Below are 20,456 nucleotides of genomic sequence, written 5' to 3'. Positions count from 1 at the left end.
GACCAGAGACACTACCACTGGAACCAGCAGAGACCAGAAACACTCCCACAGGAACCGTCAGCAATCAGAAACACTCCCACAGGAATCAGCAGAGACCAGAGTCACTCCCACAGTAACCAACAGCAACCAGAGACACGCCCACAGGAACCAGCAGAGACCAGGGACACTCCCACAGGAACCAGCAGCAACCAGAGACACTCCCACAGCAAGCAGCAGAGACCAGGGAAACTCCCACAGGAACCAGCAGAGACCAGTGACAGTCCCACAGAAACCAGCAGAGGACAGAGACCCTCACACAGGAACCAGCAGAGACCATAGACACTCCCACAGGAACCAGGCGAGACCAGAGACACTTCCACAGGAACCAACAGCAATCAGAGTCACTCCCACCGGAAACAGCATAGACCAGGGGCACTCCCACAGGATCCAGCAGCAACCAGAGAAACACCCACAGGAACCAGCAGAGACCAGGGGCACTCCTTCAGGAACCAGCAGAGACCAGTGACAGTCGCACAGGAACCAGCAGAGACCAGAGACACTTCCACAGGAACCAACAGCAACCAGAGACACTCCCACAGGAACCAGCAGAGACCAGGGACACTCCCACAGGAACCAGCAGCAACCAGAGACACTCCCACAGCAAGCAGCACAGACCAGGATAACTCCCACAGGAACCAGCAGAGACCAGTGACAATGCCACAGGAACCAGCAGAGGACAGAGACACTCCCACAGCAACCTGCAGCGACAAGAGACACTCCCACAGGAAACAGCAGTGGCCAGAGATACTCCCACAGGAACCAACAGCAATCAGAGACACTCCCACAGGAACCAGCAGAGACCAGAGACACTCCCACAGGAACCAGGCGAGACCAGACACACTTCCACAGGAACCAACAGCAACCAGAGACAATCCCACCGGAACCAGCAGAGACCAGGGGCACTCCCACAGGAACCAGCAGCAACCAGAGAAACTCCCACAGGAACCAGCAGAGACCAGGGGCACTCCGTCAGGAACCAGCAGAGACCAGTGACAATCACACACGAACCAGCAGAGACCAGAGACACTTCCACAGGAACCAACAGCAACCAGAGACACTCCCACAGGAACCAGCAGAGACCAAGGACACTCCCAAAGGAACCAGCAGCAACCAGAGACACTCCCACAGCAAGCAGCTGAGACCAGGGAAACTCCCACAGGAACCAGCAGAGACCAGTGACAGTCCCACAGGAACCACCAGAGGACGGAGACACTCCACAGGAACCAACAGAGACCAGAGACTCTCCCACAGGAACCGGCAGAGACCAGTGACAGTACCACAGGAACCACCAGAGGACGGAGACACTCCACAGGAACCAACAGAGACCAGAGACAATCCCATAGGAACCAGCAGAGGACAGAGATACTCCCTCAGGAACCAGCAGTGGCCAGAGACACTCCCACAGGAACCAACAGAGACCAGAGACACTCCCTCAGGAACCAACAGCAACCAGAGACACTCCCACAGGAACCCGCATAGACCTGGGACACTCCCACAGGAACCAGCAGAGACCAGTGACAGTCCCACAGGAACCACCAGAGGATGGAGACACTCCACAGGAACCAACAGAGACCAGAGACTCTCCCACAGGAACCAGCAGCACCAGGGACACTCCCACTGGAACCAGCAGCAATCAAAGACAGTCCCACAGGAACCAACAGAGACCAGATACAATCCCATAGGAACCAGCAGTAACCAGAGACACTCCCACAGGAACCAACAGCAATCAGAGACACTCCCACTGGAACCAGCAGAGACCAGAGACACTCATAGAGGAACCAGCAGTGGCCAGAGAAACTCCCACAGGAACCTGCAGTGACCAGAGACACACCCACAGGAACCAGCAGTGGCCAGAGACAATCCCACAGGAACCAGCAGAGACCAGATACACTCCCACAGGAACCAACAGCAACCAGAGACACTCCCACAGGAACCAGCAGCAGCAGGGACACTCCCACTGGAACCAGCAGCAACCAGAGACACTCCCACAGGAACAAGCAGAGACCAGGGACACTCCCACAGGAACCAGCAGAGACCAGGGACACTCCCACAGGAACCAGCAGAGACCAGTGACAGTCCCACAGGAACCAGCAGAGGACGGAGACACTCCAGAGGAACCAACAGAGACCAGAGACTCTCCCACAGGAACAAGCAGCAATCAAAGACACTCCCACAGGAACCAACAGAGACGAGAGACACTCCCACAGGAACCAACAGCAACCAGAGACACTCCCACAGGAACCTGCAGGACCAGGAACACTCCCACAGGAACTAGCAGCAACCAGAGACACTCCCTCAGGAACCAGCAGAGACCAGGTACACTCCCACAGGAAGCAGCAGAGACCAGTGACAGTGCCACAGGAACCAGCAGAGACCAGAACCATTCCACAGGAACCAACAGAGACCAGAGACACTCCCACAGGAACCAGTAGCAATCAAAGACACTCCCACAGGAACCAACAGTCCGGAGAAACTCCCAAAGGAACCAACAGAGACCAGGGCCACTCCCACAGGAACCGGCAGAGACCAGGTACACTCCTACAGGAACCAGCAGAGACCAGTGACAGACCCACAGGAATCAGCAGAGACCAGAGACACTCCCACAGCAACCAACAGAGACCGGAGATACTCCCCCAGGAACCAACAGAGACCGGAGATACTCCCCCAGGAGCCAGCAGCAATCAGAGACACTCCCACAGGAACCAACAAAGACCAGAGACACTCCCACAGGAACCAACAGCAATCAGAGTGACTCCCACAGGAGCCAATAGCAATCAGAGACTCTCCCACAGGAACCAAAAGTACCCTGAGACACTCCCACAGGAACCAGCAGAGACCACAGACACTCCCAGAGGAACCAACAGCAATCAGAGACACTCCCACAGGAACCAAAAGCAATCACTGACACTCCCACAGGAACCAGCGGTGGCCACAGACACGCCCACAGGAACCAGCAGCGACCAGAGAAACTCCCACAGGAACCAGCAGTGAACAGTGACACTCACACAAGAAACGGCAGTGGCCAGAGACACTCCCACAGGAACCAACAGCAATCAGAGACACTCCCACAGGAACCAGCAGAGACCAGAGACACTCCCACAGGAACCAGGCGAGACCAGAGACACTTCCACAGGAACCAACAGCAACCAGAGACACTCCCACCGGAACCAGCAGAGACCAGGGGCACTCCCACAGGAACCAGCAGCAACCAGAGAAAATCCCACAGGAACCAGCAGAGACCAGGGGCACTCCGTCAGGAACCAGCAGAGACCAGTGACAATCGCACACAAACCAGCAGAGACCAGAGACGCTTCCACAGGAACCAACAGCAACCAGAGACACTCCCACAGGAACCAGCAGAGACCAGGGACACTCCCAAAGGAACCAGCAGCAAACAAAGACACTCCCACAGCAAGCAGCAGAGACCAGGGAAACTCCCACAGGAACCAGCAGAGACCAGTGACAGTCCCGCAGGAACCAGCAGAGGACAGAGACACTCCCACAGGAACCAACAGAGACCCGAGACAATCCCATAGGAACCAGCAGAAACCAGAGGCAGTCCCACAGGAACCAACAGCAATCAGAGAACCTTCCACTGGAACCAGCAGACCAGAGACACTCCTACAGGAACCAGTAGTGGCTAGAGAAACTCCCACAGGAACCTGCAGCGACCAGAGACACTCCCACAGGAACCAACAGAGACCAGAGACATTCCCACGGGAACCAACAGCAACAAGAGACACTCCCACAGGAACCAGCAGCACCAGGGACACTCCCACTGGAACCAGCAGCTACCAGAGACACTCCTACAGGAACAAGCAGAGACCAGGGACACTCCCACAGGAACCAGCAGAGACCAGTGACAGTCCCACAGGAACCAGCAGAGGACAGAGACACTCCCACAGGAACCAGCAGAGACCAGGGCCACTTCCACAGGAACCAGGAGAGACCAGTGACAGTCCCACAGGAACCAGCAGAGACCAGAGACACTCCCACTGGAACCAGCAGAGACCAGAAACACTCCCACAGGAACTGTCAGCAATCAGAAACACTCCCACAGGAACCAGCAGAGACCAGAGTCACTCCCACAGTAACCAACAGCAACCAGAGACACGCCCACAGGAACCAGCAGAGACCAGGGACACTCCCACAGGAACCAGCAGCAACCAGAGACACTCCCACAGCAAGCAGCAGAGACCAGGGAAACTCCCACAGGAACCAGCAGAGACCAGTGACAGTCCCACAGAAACCAGCAGAGGACAGAGACCCTCACACAGGAACCAGCAGAGACCATAGACACTCCCACAGGAACCAGGCGAGACCAGAGACACTTCCACAGGAACCAACAGCAATCAGAGTCACTCCCACCGGAAACAGCATAGACCAGGGGCACTCCCACAGGATCCAGCAGCAACCAGAGAAACACCCACAGGAACCAGCAGAGACCAGGGGCACTCCTTCAGGAACCAGCAGAGACCAGTGACAGTCGCACAGGAACCAGCAGAGACCAGAGACACTTCCACAGGAACCAATAGCAACCAGAGACACTCCCACAGGAACCAGCAGAGACCAGGGACACTCCCACAGGAACCAGCAGCAACCAGAGAAACTCCCACAGCAAGCAGCACAGACCAGGATAACTCCCACAGGAACCAGCAGAGACCAGTGACAGTGCCACAGGAACCAGCAGAGGACAGAGACACTCCCAAAGGAACCTGCAGCGACCAGAGACACTCCCACAGGAAACAGCAGTGGCCAGAGATACTCCCACAGGAACCAACAGCAATCAGAGACACTCCCACAGGAACCAGCAGAGACCAGAGACACTCCCACAGGAACCAGGCGAGACCAGAGACACTTCCACAGGAACCAACAGCAACCAGAGACACTCCCACCGGAACCAGCAGAGACCAGGGGCACTCCCACAGGAACCATCAGCAACCAGAGAAACTCCCACAGGAACCAGCAGAGACCAGGGGCACTCCGTCAGGAACAAGCAGAGACCAGTGACAATCCCACAGGAACCAGCAGAGACCAGAGACACTTCCACAGGAACCAACAGCAACCAGAGACACTCCCACAGGAACCAGCACAGACCAGGGGCACTCCGTCAGGAACCAGCAGAGACCAGTAACAATCGCACACGAACCAGCAGAGACCAGAGACACTTCCACAGGAACCAACAGCAACCAGAGACACTCCCACAGGAACCAGCAGAGACCAAGGAAACTCCCAAAGGAACCAGCAGCAACCAGAGACACTCCCACAGCAAGCAGCTGAGACCAGGGAAACTCCCACAGGAACCAGCAGAGACCAGTGACAGTCCCACAGGAACCAGCAGAGGACAGAGACACTCCCACAGGAACCAACTGCAATCAGAGACCCTCCCCTGAAACCAGCAGAGACCAGAGACACTCCTACAGGAACCAGCAGTGGCCAGAGAAACTCCAACAGGAACCAGCAGCTACCAGAGACACTCCTACAGGAACATGCAGAGACAAGGGACACTCCCACAGGAACCAGCAGAGACCAGTGACAGTCCCACAGGAACCAGCAGAGGACAGAGACACTCCCACAGGAACCAGCAGAGACCAGGGCCACTCCCACAGGAACCAGGAGAGACCAGTGACAGTCCCACAGGAACCAGCAGAGAGCAGAGACACTCCCACCGGAACCAGCAGAGACCAGAAACACTCCCACAGGAACCGTCAGCAATCAGAAACACTCCCACAGGAACCAGCAGAGACCAGAGTCACTCCCACAGTAACCAACAGCAACCAGAGACACGCCCACAGGAACCAGCAGAGACCAGGGACACTCCCACAGGAACCAGCAGCAACCAGAGACACTCCCACAGCAAGCAGCAGAGACCAGGGAAACTCCCACAGGAACCAGCAGAGACCAGTGACAGTCCCACAGAAACCAGCAGAGGACAGAGACCCTCACACAGGAACCAGCAGAGACCATAGACACTCCCACAGGAACCAGGCGAGACCAGAGACACTTCCACAGGAACCAACAGCAATCAGAGTCACTCCCACCGGAAACAGCATAGACCAGGAGCACTCCCACAGGATCCAGCAGCAACCAGAGAAACACCCACAGGAACCAGCAGAGACCAGGGGCACTCCTTCAGGAACCAGCAGAGACCAGTGACAGTCGCACAGGAACCAGCAGAGACCAGAGACACTTCCACAGGAACCAACAGCAACCAGAGACACTCCCACAGGAACCAGCAGAGACCAGGGACACTCCCACAGGAACCAGCAGCAACCAGAGACACTCCCACAGCAAGCAGCTGAGACCAGGGAAACTCCCACAGGAACCAGCAGAGACCAGTGACAGTCCCACAGGAACCAGCAGAGGACAGAGACACTCCCACAGGAACCAACAGAGACCCGAGACAATCCCATAGGAACCAGCAGAAACCAGAGACACTCCCACAGGAACCAACTGCAATCAGAGACCCTCCCCTGAAACCAGGCGAGACCAGAGACACTTCCACAGGAACCAACAGCAATCAGAGTCACTCCCACCGGAAACAGCATAGACCAGGGGCACTCCCACAGGATCCAGCAGCAACCAGAGAAACACCCACAGGAACCAGCAGAGACCAGGGGCACTCCTTCAGGAACCAGCAGAGACCAGTGACAGTCGCACAGGAACCAGCAGAGACCAGAGACACTTCCACAGGAACCAATAGCAACCAGAGACACTCCCACAGGAACCAGCAGAGACCAGGGACACTCCCACAGGAACCAGCAGCAACCAGAGAAACTCCCACAGCAAGCAGCACAGACCAGGATAACTCCCACAGGAACCAGCAGAGACCAGTGACAGTGCCACAGGAACCAGCAGAGGACAGAGACACTCCCAAAGGAACCTGCAGCGACCAGAGACACTCCCACAGGAAACAGCAGTGGCCAGAGATACTCCCTCAGGAACCAACAGCAATCAGAGACACTCCCACAGGAACCAGCAGAGACCAGAGACACTCCCACAGGAACCAGGCGAGACCAGAGACACTTCCACAGGAACCAACAGCAACCAGAGACACTCCCACCGGAACCAGCAGAGACCAGGGGCACTCCCACAGGAACCATCAGCAACCAGAGAAACTCCCACAGGAACCAGCAGAGACCAGGGGCACTCCGTCAGGAACAAGCAGAGACCAGTGACAATCGCACACGAACCAGCAGAGACCAGAGACACTTCCACAGGAACCAACAGCAACCAGAGACACTCCCACAGGAACCAGCGGAGACCAGGGGCACTCCGTCAGGAACCAGCAGAGACCAGTAACAATCGCACACGAACCAGCAGAGACCAGAGACACTTCCACAGGAACCAACAGCAACCAGAGACACTCCCACAGGAACCAGCAGAGACCAAGGAAACTCCCAAAGGAACCAGCAGCAACCAGAGACACTCCCACAGCAAGCAGCTGAGACCAGGGAAACTCCCACAGGAACCAGCAGAGACCAGTGACAGTCCCACAGGAACCAGCAGAGGACAGAGACACTCCCACAGGAACCAACTGCAATCAGAGACCCTCCCCTGAAACCAGCAGAGACCAGAGACACTCCTACAGGAACCAGCAGTGGCCAGAGAAACTCCAACAGGAACCAGCAGCTACCAGAGACACTCCTACAGGAACATGCAGAGACAAGGGACACTCCCACAGGAACCAGCAGAGACCAGTGACAGTCCCACAGGAACCAGCAGAGGACAGAGACACTCCCACAGGAACCAGCAGAGACCAGGGCCACTCCCACAGGAACCAGGAGAGACCAGTGACAGTCCCACAGGAACCAGCAGAGAGCAGAGACACTCCCACCGGAACCAGCAGAGACCAGAAACACTCCCACAGGAACCGTCAGCAATCAGAAACACTCCCACAGGAACCAGCAGAGACCAGAGTCACTCCCACAGTAACCAACAGCAACCAGAGACACGCCCACAAGAACCAGCAGAGACCAGGGACACTCCCACAGGAACCAGCAGCAACCAGAGACACTCCCACAGCAAGCAGCAGAGACCAGGGAAACTCCCACAGGAACCAGCAGAGACCAGTGACAGTCCCACAGAAACCAGCAGAGGACAGAGACCCTCACACAGGAACCAGCAGAGACCATAGACACTCCCACAGGAACCAGGCGAGACCAGAGACACTTCCACAGGAACCAACAGCAATCAGAGTCACTCCCACCGGAAACAGCATAGACCAGGAGCACTCCCACAGGATCCAGCAGCAACCAGAGAAACACCCACAGGAACCAGCAGAGACCAGGGGCACTCCTTCAGGAACCAGCAGAGACCAGTGACAGTCGCACAGGAACCAGCAGAGACCAGAGACACTTCCACAGGAACCAACAGCAACCAGAGACACTCCCACAGGAACCAGCAGAGACCAGGGACACTCCCACAGGAACCAGCAGCAACCAGAGACACTCCCACAGCAAGCAGCTGAGACCAGGGAAACTCCCACAGGAACCAGCAGAGACCAGTGACAGTCCCACAGGAACCAGCAGAGGACAGAGACACTCCCACAGGAACCAACAGAGACCCGAGACAATCCCATAGGAACCAGCAGAAACCAGAGACACTCCCACAGGAACCAACTGCAATCAGAGACCCTCCCCTGAAACCAGCAGAGACCAGAGACACTCCTACAGGAACCAGCAGTGGCCAGGGAAAGTCCAGCAGGAACCAGCAGCTACCAGAGACACTCCTACAGGAACAAGCAGAGACAAGGGACACTCCCACAGGAACCAGCAGAGACCAGTGACAGTCCCACAGGAACCAGCAGAGGACAGAGACACTCCCACAGGAACCAGAAGAGACCAGGGCCACTCCCACAGGAACCAGGAGAGACCAGTGACAGTCCCACAGGAACCAGCAGAGACCAGAGACACTCCCACCGGAACCAGCAGAGACCAGAAACACTCCCACAGGAACCGTCAGCAATCAGAAACACTCCCACAGGAACCAGCAGAGACCAGAGTCACTCCCACAGTAACCAACAGCAACCAGAGACACACCCACAGGAACCAGCAGAGACCAGGGACACTCCCACAGGAACCAGCAGCAACCAGAGACACTCCCACAGCAAGCAGCAGAGACCAGGGAAACTCCCACAGGAACCAGCAGAGACCAGTGACAGTCCCACAGAAACCAGCAGAGGACAGAGACCCTCACACAGGAACCAGCAGAGACCATAGACACTCCCACAGGAACCAGGCGAGACCAGAGACACTTCCACAGGAACCAACAGCAATCAGAGTCACTCCCACCGGAAACAGCATAGACCAGGAGCACTCCCACAGGATCCAGCAGCAACCAGAGAAACACCCACAGGAACCAGCAGAGACCAGGGGCACTCCTTCAGGAACCAGCAGAGACCAGTGACAGTCGCACAGGAACCAGCAGAGACCAGAGACACTTCCACAGGAACCAACAGCAACCAGAGACACTCCCACAGGAACCAGCAGAGACCAGGGACACTTCCACAGGAACCAGCAGCAACCAGAGACACTCCCACAGCAAGCAGCACAGACCAGGGTAACTCCCACAGGAACCAGCAGAGACCAGTGACAGTGCCACAGGAACCAGCAGAGGACAGAGACACTCCCACAGGAACCTGCAGCGACCAGAGACACTCCCACAGGAAACAGCAGTGGCCAGAGATACTCCCACAGGAACCAACAGCAATCAGAGACACTCCCACAGGAACCAGCAGAGACCAGAGACACTCCCACAGGAACCAGGCGAGACCAGAGACACTTCCGCAGGAACCAACAGCAACCAGAGACACTCCCACCGGAACCAGCAGAGACCAGGGGCACTCCCACAGGAACCAGCAGCAAACAGAGAAACTCCCACAGGAACCAGCAGCGACCAGGGGCACTCCATCTGGAACCAGCAGAGACCAGTGACAATCGCACATGAACCAGCAGAGACCAGAGACACTTCCACAGGAACCAACAGCAACCAGAGACACTCCCACAGGAACCAGCAGAGACCAAGGACACTCCCAAAGGAACCAGCAGCAACCAGAGACACTCCCACAGCAAGCAGCTGAGACCAGGGAAACTCCCACAGGAACCAGCAGAGACCAGTGACAGTCCCACAGGAAACAGCAGAGTACAGAGACACTCCCACAGGAACCAGCAGAGACCAGAGACAACCCCATAGGAACCCGCAGAGGACAGAGACACTCCCACAGGAACCAGCACAGACCAGGGCCACTCCCACAGGAACCAAGAGAGACCAGTGACACTCCCACAGGAACCAGCAGGGACAAGAGACACTCCCACTGGAACCAGCAGAGACCAGAAACACTCCCACAGGAACCGTCAGCAATCAGAAACACTCCCACAGGAACCAGCAGAGACCAGGGACACCCCCACAGGAACCAGCAGCAACCAGAGACACTCCCACAGCAAGCAGCAGAGACCAGGGAAACTCCCACAGGAACCAGCAGAGACCAGTGACAGTCCCACAGAAACCAGCAGAGGACAGAGACCCTCACACAGGAACCAGCAGAGAACATAGACACTCCCACAGGAACCAGGCGAGACCAGAGACACTTCCACAGGAACCAACAGCAATCAGAGACACTCCCACCGGAAACAGCATAGACCAGGGGCACTCCCACAGGATCCAGCAGCAACCAGAGAAACACCCACAGGAACCAGCAGAGACCAGTGACAGTCGCACAGGAACCAACAGAGACCAGAGACAATCCCATAGGAACCAGCTGAAACCAGAGACACTCCCACAGGAACCAACAGCAATCAGAGACATTCCCACTGGAACCAGCAGAGACCACAGACAATCCTACAGGAACCAGCAGTGGCCAGCGAAACTCCCACAGGAACCTACAGCGACCAGAGACACTCCCACAGGAAACAGCAGTGGCCAGAGACACAACCACAGGAACCAACAGAGACCAGAGACACTCCCACAGGAACCAGCAGAGACCTGGGACACTACCACAGGAACCAGCAGAGACCAGTGACAGTCCCACAGGAACCAGCAGAGGACGGAGACACTCCACAGGAACCAACGGAGACCAGAGACTCTCCCACAGGAACCAGCAGCACCAGGGACACTCCCACTGGAACCAGCAGCAACCAGAGTCACTCCCACAGGAACAAGCAGAGACCAGGGACACTCCCACATGAACCAGAAGAGACCAGGGACACTCCCACAGGAACCAGCAGAGACCAGTGACAGTCCCAAAGGAACCAGCAGAGGACGGAGAGACTCCACAGGAACCAACAGAGACCAGAGACTCTCTCACAGGAACGACCAGCAATCCAAGACACTCCCACAGGAACCAACAGAGACCAGAGACAATCCCATAGGAACCAGCAGAAACCAGAGACACTCCCACAGGAACCAACTGCAATCAGAGACCCTCCCCTGAAACCAGCAGAGACCAGAGACACTCCTACAGGAACCAGCAGTGGCCAGGGAAAGTCCAACAGGAACCAGCAGCTACCAGAGACACTCCTACAGGAACAAGCAGAGACAAGGGACACTCCCACAGGAACCAGCAGAGACCAGTGACAGTCCCACAGGAACCAGCAGAGGACAGAGACACTCCCACAGGAACCAGCAGAGACCAGGGCCACTCCCACAGGAACCAGGAGAGACCAGTGACAGTCCCACAGGAACCAGCAGAGACCAGAGACACTCCCACCGGAACCAGCAGAGACCAGAAACACTCCCACAGGAACCGTCAGCAATCAGAAACACTCCCACAGGAACCAGCAGAGACCAGAGTCACTCCCACAGTAACCAACAGCAACCAGAGACACGCCCACAGGAACCAGCAGAGACCAGGGACACTCCCACAGGAACCAGCAGCAACCAGAGACACTCCCACAGCAAGCAGCAGAGACCAGGGAAACTCCCACAGGAACCAGCAGAGACCAGTGACAGTCCCACAGAAACCAGCAGAGGACAGAGACCCTCACACAGGAACCAGCAGAGACCATAGACACTCCCACAGGAACCAGGCGAGACCAGAGACACTTCCACAGGAACCAACAGCAATCAGAGTCACTCCCACCAGAAACAGCATAGACCAGGAGCACTCCCACAGGATCCAGCAGCAACCAGAGAAACACCCACAGGAACCAGCAGAGACCAGGGGCACTCCTTCAGGAACCAGCAGAGACCAGTGACAGTCGCACAGGAACCAGCAGAGACCAGAGACACTTCCACAGGAACCAACAGCAACCAGAGACACTCCCACAGGAACCAGCAGAGACCAGGGACACTTCCACAGGAACCAGCAGCAACCAGAGACACTCCCACAGCAAGCAGCACAGACCAGGGTAACTCCCACAGGAACCAGCAGAGACCAGTGACAGTGCCACAGGAACCAGCAGAGGACAGAGACACTCCCACAGGAACCTGCAGCGACCAGAGACACTCCCACAGGAAACAGCAGTGGCCAGAGATACTCCCACAGGAACCAACAGCAATCAGAGACACTCCCACAGGAACCAGCAGAGACCAGAGACACTCCCACAGGAACCAGGCGAGACCAGAGACACTTCCGCAGGAACCAACAGCAACCAGAGACACTCCCACCGGAACCAGCAGAGACCAGGGGCACTCCCACAGGAACCAGCAGCAAACAGAGAAACTCCCACAGGAACCAGCAGCGACCAGGGGCACTCCATCTGGAACCAGCAGAGACCAGTGACAATCGCACATGAACCAGCAGAGACCAGAGACACTTCCACAGGAACCAACAGCAACCAGAGACACTCCCACAGGAACCAGCAGAGACCAAGGACACTCCCAAAGGAACCAGCAGCAACCAGAGACACTCCCACAGCAAGCAGCTGAGACCAGGGAAACTCCCACAGGAACCAGCAGAGACCAGTGACAGTCCCACAGGAACCAGCAGAGGACAGAGACACTCCCACAGGAACCAACAGAGACCCGAGACAATCCCATAGGAACCAGCAGAAACCAGAGACACTCCCACAGGAACCAACTGCAATCAGAGGCCCACCCCCTGAAACCAGCAGAGACCAGAGACACTCGTACAGGAACAAGCAGTGGCCAGAGAAACTCCCACAGGAACCTGCAGCGACCAGAGACACTCCCACAGGAACCAGCAGTGGCCAGAGACACTCCCACAGGAACCAACAGAGACCAGAGACATTCCCACGGGAACCAACAGCAACAAGAGACACTCCCACAGGAACCAGCAGCACCAGGGACACTCCCACTGGAACCAGCAGCTACCAGAGACACTCCTACAGGAACAAGCAGAGACCAGGGACACACCCACAGGAACCAGCAGAGACCAGTGACAGTCCCACAGGAACCAGCATAGGACAGAGACAATCCCACAGGACCTAGCAGAGACCAGGGGCACTCCGACAGGAACCAGCAGAGACCAGGTACACTTTTACCGAAACCAGCAGCGACCAGAGAAACTCCCACAGGAACCAGTAGTGAACAGTGACATTCACACAGGAACCAGCAGTGGCCAGAGACACTCCCACAGGAACCAACAGAGACCAGAGACAATCCCATAGGAACCAGCAGAAACCAGAGACACTCCCTCAGGAACCAACAGCAATCAGAGATACTCCCACAGGAACCAGCAGCAACCAGAGACACTCCCACAGCAAGCAGCAGAGTTCAGGGAAACTCCCACAGCAACCAGCAGAGACCAGTGACAGTCCCACAGGAAACAGCAGAGTACAGAGACACTCCCACAGGAACCAGCAGAGACCAGAGACAACCCCATAGGAACCCGCAGAGGACAGAGACACTCCCACAGGAACCAGCACAGACCAGGGCCACTCCCACAGGAACCAAGAGAGACCAGTGACACTCCCACAGGAACCAGCAGGGACAAGAGACACTCCCACTGGAACCAGCAGAGACCAGAAACACTCCCACAGGAACCGTCAGCAATCAGAAACACTCCCACAGGAACCAGCAGAGACCAGGGACACCCCCACAGGAACCAGCAGCAACCAGAGACACTCCCACAGCAAGCAGCAGAGACCAGGGAAACTCCCACAGGAACCAGCAGAGACCAGTGACAGTCCCACAGAAACCAGCAGAGGACAGAGACCCTCACACAGGAACCAGCAGAGAACATAGACACTCCCACAGGAACCAGGTGAGACCAGAGACACTTCCACAGGAACCAACAGCAATCAGAGACACTCCCACCGGAAACAGCATAGACCAGGGGCACTCCCACAGGATCCAGCAGCAACCAGAGAAACACCCACAGGAACCAGCAGAGACCAGGGGCACTCCTTCAGGAACCAGCAGAGACCAGTGACAGTCGCACAGGAACCAGCAGAGACCAGAGACACTTCCACAGGAACCAACAGCAACCAGAGACACTCCCACAGGAACCAGCAGAGACCAGGGACACTCCCACAGGAACCAGCAGCAACCAGAGACACTCCCACAGGAACCAGCAGAGGACAGAGACACTCCCACAGGAACCAACAGAGACCAGAGACAATCCCATAGGAACCAGCTGAAACCAGAGACACTCCCACAGGAACCAACAGCAATCAGAGACATTCCCACTGGAACCAGCAGAGACCACAGACAATCCTACAGGAACCAGCAGTGGCCAGCGAAACTCCCACAGGAACCTACAGCGACCAGAGACACTCCCACAGGAAACAGCAGTGGCCAGAGACACAACCACAGGAACCAACAGAGACCAGAGACACTCCCACAGGAACCAGCAGAGACCTGGGACACTACCACAGGAACCAGCAGAGACCAGTGACAGTCCCACAGGAACCAGCAGAGGACGGAGACACTCCACAGGAACCAACGGAGACCAGAGACTCTCCCACAGGAACCAGCAGCACCAGGGACACTCCCACTGGAACCAGCAGCAACCAGAGTCACTCCCACAGGAACAAGCAGAGACCAGGGACACTCCCACATGAACCAGAAGAGACCAGGGACACTCCCACAGGAACCAGCAGAGACCAGTGACAGTCCCAAAGGAACCAGCAGAGGACGGAGAGACTCCACAGGAACCAACAGAGACCAGAGACTCTCTCACAGGAACGACCAGCAATCCAAGACACTCCCACAGGAACCAACAGAGACCAGAGACAATCCCATAGGAACCAGCAGAAACCAGAGACACTCCCACAGGAACCAACTGCAATCAGAGACCCTCCCCTGAAACCAGCAGAGACCAGAGACACTCCTACAGGAACCAGCAGTGGCCAGGGCAAGTCCAACAGGAACCAGCAGCTACCAGAGACACTCCTACAGGAACAAGCAGAGACAAGGGACACTCCCACAGGAACCAGCAGAGACCAGTGACAGTCCCACAGGAACCAGCAGAGGACAGAGACACTCCCACAGGAACCAGCAGAGACCAGGGCCACTCCCACAGGAACCAGGAGAGACCAGTGACAGTCCCACAGGAACCAGCAGAGACCAGAGACACTCCCACCGGAACCAGCAGAGACCAGAAACACTCCCACAGGAACCGTCAGCAATCAGAAACACTCCCACAGGAATCAGCAGAGACCAGAGTCACTCCCACAGTAACCAACAGCAACCAGAGACACGCCCACAGGAACCAGCAGAGACCAGGGACACTCCCACAGGAACCAGCAGCAACCAGAGACACTCCCACAGCAAGCAGCAGAGACCAGGGAAACTCCCACAGGAACCAGCAGAGACCAGTGACAGTCCCACAGAAACCAGCAGAGGACAGAGACCCTCACACAGGAACCAGCAGAGACCATAGACACTCCCACAGGAACCAGGCGAGACCAGAGACACTTCCACAGGAACCAACAGCAATCAGAGTCACTCCCACCGGAAACAGCATAGACCAGGAGCACTCCCACAGGATCCAGCAGCAACCAGAGAAACACCCACAGGAACCAGCAGAGACCAGGGGCACTCCTTCAGGAACCAGCAGAGACCAGTGACAGTCGCACAGGAACCAGCAGAGACCAGAGACACTTCCACAGGAACCAACAGCAACCAGAGACACTCCCACAGGAACCAGCAGAGACCAGGGACACTTCCACAGGAACCAGCAGCAACCAGAGACACTCCCACAGCAAGCAGCACAGACCAGGGTAACTCCCACAGGAACCAGCAGAGACCAGTGACAGTGCCACAGGAACCAGCAGAGGACAGAGACACTCCCACAGGAACCTGCAGCGACCAGAGACACTCCCACAGGAAACAGCAGTGGCCAGAGATACTCCCACAGGAACCAACAGCAATCAGAGACACTCCCACAGGAACCAGCAGAGACCAGAGACACTCCCACAGGAACCAGGCGAGACCAGAGACACTTCCGCAGGAACCAACAGCAACCAGAGACACTCCCACCGGAACCAGCAGAGACCAGGGGCACTCCCACAGGAACCAGCAGCAAACAGAGAAACTCCCACAGGAACCAGCAGCGACCAGGGGCACTCCATCTGGAACCAGCAGAGACCAGTGACAATCGCACATGAACCAGCAGAGACCAGAGACACTTCCACAGGAACCAACAGCAACCAGAGACACTCCCACAGGAACCAGCAGAGACCAAGGACACTCCCAAAGGAACCAGCAGCAACCAGAGACACTCCCACAGCAAGCAGCTGAGACCAGGGAAACTCCCACAGGAACCAGCAGAGACCAGTGACAGTCCCACAGGAACCAGCAGAGGACAGAGACACTCCCACAGGAACCAACAGAGACCCGAGACAATCCCATAGGAACCAGCAGAAACCAGAGACACTCCCACAGGAACCAACTGCAATCAGAGGCCCACCCCCTGAAACCAGCAGAGACCAGAGACACTCGTACAGGAACAAGCAGTGGCCAGAGAAACTCCCACAGGAACCTGCAGCGACCAGAGACACTCCCACAGGAACCAGCAGTGGCCAGAGACACTCCCACAGGAACCAACAGAGACCAGAGACATTCCCATGGGAACCAACAGCAACAAGAGACACTCCCACAGGAACCAGCAGCACCAGGGACACTCCCACTGGAACCAGCAGCTACCAGAGACACTCCTACAGGAACAAGCAGAGACCAGGGACACTCCCACAGGAACCAGCAGAGACCAGTGACAGTCCCACAGGAACCAGCATAGGACAGAGACAATCCCACAGGACCTAGCAGAGACCAGGGGCACTCCGACAGGAACCAGCAGAGACCAGGTACACTTTTACCGAAACCAGCAGCGACCAGAGAAACTCCCACAGGAACCAGTAGTGAACAGTGACATTCACACAGGAACCAGCAGTGGCCAGAGACACTCCCACAGGAACCAACAGAGACCAGAGACAATCCCATAGGAACCAGCAGAAACCAGAGACACTCCCTCAGGAACCAACAGCAATCAGAGATACTCCCACAGGAACCAGCAGCAACCAGAGACACTCCCACAGCAAGCAGCAGAGTTCAGGGAAACTCCCACAGCAACCAGCAGAGACCAGTGACAGTCCCACAGGAAACAGCAGAGTACAGAGACACTCCCACAGGAACCAGCAGAGACCAGAGACAACCCCATAGGAACCCGCAGAGGACAGAGACACTCCCACAGGAACCAGCACAGACCAGGGCCACTCCCACAGGAACCAAGAGAGACCAGTGACACTCCCACAGGAACCAGCAGGGACAAGAGACACTCCCACTGGAACCAGCAGAGACCAGAAACACTCCCACAGGAACCGTCAGCAATCAGAAACACTCCCACAGGAACCAGCAGAGACCAGGGACACCCCCACAGGAACCAGCAGCAACCAGAGACACTCCCACAGCAAGCAGCAGAGACCAGGGAAACTCCCACAGGAACCAGCAGAGACCAGTGACAGTCCCACAGAAACCAGCAGAGGACAGAGACCCTCACACAGGAACCAGCAGAGAACATAGACACTCCCACAGGAACCAGGCGAGACCAGAGACACTTCCACAGGAACCAACAGCAATCAGAGACACTCCCACCGGAAACAGCATAGACCAGGGGCACTCCCACAGGATCCAGCAGCAACCAGAGAAACACCCACAGGAACCAGCAGAGACCAGGGGCACTCCTTCAGGAACCAGCAGAGACCAGTGACAGTCGCACAGGAACCAGCAGAGACCAGAGACACTTCCACAGGAACCAACAGCAACCAGAGACACTCCCACAGGAACCAGCAGAGACCAGGACACTCCCACAGGAACCAGCAGCAACCAGAGACACTCCCACAGGAACCAGCAGAGGACAGAGACACTCCCACAGGAACCAACAGAGACCAGAGACAATCCCATAGGAACCAGCTGAAACCAGAGACACTCCCACAGGAACCAACAGCAATCAGAGACATTCCCACTGGAACCAGCAGAGACCACAGACAATCCTACAGGAACCAGCAGTGGCCAGCGAAACTCCCACAGGAACCTACAGCGACCAGAGACACTCCCACAGGAAACAGCAGTGGCCAGAGACACAACCACAGGAACCAACAGAGACCAGAGACACTCCCACAGGAACCAGCAGAGACCTGGGACACTACCACAGGAACCAGCAGAGACCAGTGACAGTCCCACAGGAACCAGCAGAGGACGGAGACACTCCACAGGAACCAACGGAGACCAGAGACTCTCCCACAGGAACCAGCAGCACCAGGGACACTCCCACTGGAACCAGCAGCAACCAGAGTCACTCCCACAGGAACAAGCAGAGACCAGGGACACTCCCACATGAACCAGAAGAGACCAGGGACACTCCCACAGGAACCAGCAGAGACCAGTGACAGTCCCAAAGGAACCAGCAGAGGACGGAGAGACTCCACAGGAACCAACAGAGACCAGAGACTCTCTCACAGGAACGACCAGCAATCCAAGACACTCCCACAGGAACCAACAGAGACCAGAGACAATCCCATAGGAACCAGCAGAAACCAGAGACACTCCAAAAGGAACCAACAGCAATCAGAGACACTCCCACTGGAACCAGCAGAGACCAGAGACACTCATACAGGATCCAGGAGTGGCCAGAGAAACTCCCACAGGAACCAGCAGCGACCAGAGACACTCCCACAGGAACCAGCAGTGGCCAGAGACACTCCCACAGGAACCAACAGAGACCAGAGACACTCCCACAGGAACCAACAGCAACCAGAGACACTCCCACAGGAACCAGCAGCACCAGGGACACTCCCACTGGAACCAGCAGCAACCAGAGACACTCCCACAGGAACAAGCAGAGACCAGGGACACTCCCACAGGAACCAGCAGAGACCAGGGACACTCCCACAGGAACCAGCAGAGGACGGAGACACTCCAGAGGAACCAACAGAGACCAGAGACTCTCACACAGGAACAAGCAGCAATCAAAGACACTCCCACAGGAACCAACAGAGACTAGAGACACTCCCACAGGAACCAACAGCAACCAGAGACACTCCCACAGGAACCAGCAGGACCAGGAACACTCCCACAGGAACCAGCAGCAACCAGAGACACTCCCTCAGGAACCAGCAGAGACCATGGACACTCCCACAGGAAGCAGCAGATACCAGGGAAAATCCCACAGTAAACATCAGAGACCAGTGACAGTGCCACAGGAACCAGCAGAGACCAGAATCACTCCACAAGGAACTAACAGAGACCAGAGACACTCCCACAGGAACGAGTAGCAATCAAAGACACTCCCACAGGAACCAACAGACCGGAGAAACTCCCAAAGGAACCAACAGAGACCAGGGCCACTCCCACAGGAACCGGCAGAGTCCAGGTACACTCCTACAGGAACCAGCAGAGACCAGTGACAGACCCACAGGAACCAGCAGAGACCAGAGACACTCCCACAGGAACCAACAGAGACCAGAAACACTCCCACAGGAACCGTCAGCAATCAGAAACACTCCCACAGGAACCAGCAGAGACCAGAGTCACTCCCACAGTAACCAACAGCAACCAGAGACACGCCCACAGGAAACAGCAGAGACCAGGGACACTCCCACAGGAACCAGCAGCAACCAGAGACACTCCCACAGCAAGCAGCAGAGACCAGGGAAACTCCCACAGGAACCAGCAGAGACCAGTGACAGTCCCACAGAAACCAGCAGAGGACAGAGACCCTCACACAGGAACCAGCAGAGACCATAGACACTCCCACAGGAACCAGGCGAGACCAGAGACACTTCCACAGGAACCAACAGCAATCAGAGACACTCCCACAGGAACCAGCAGGACCAGGAACACTCCCACAGGAACCAGCAGCAACCAGAGACAGTCCCACAGGAACCAGCATAGGACAGAGACAATCCCACAGGAACTAGCAGAGACCAGGGGCACTCCGACAGGAACCAGCAGAGACCAGGTACACTTTTACCGAAACCAGCAGCGACCAGAGAAACTCCCACAGGAACCAGTAGTGA

This window comes from Carcharodon carcharias, chromosome 6 (genome assembly GCF_017639515.1).
Source record: "Carcharodon carcharias isolate sCarCar2 chromosome 6, sCarCar2.pri, whole genome shotgun sequence".
In the NCBI taxonomy this organism is placed as follows: Eukaryota; Metazoa; Chordata; class Chondrichthyes; order Lamniformes; family Lamnidae; genus Carcharodon; species Carcharodon carcharias.
This window is presented reverse-complemented; position numbering follows the sequence as displayed.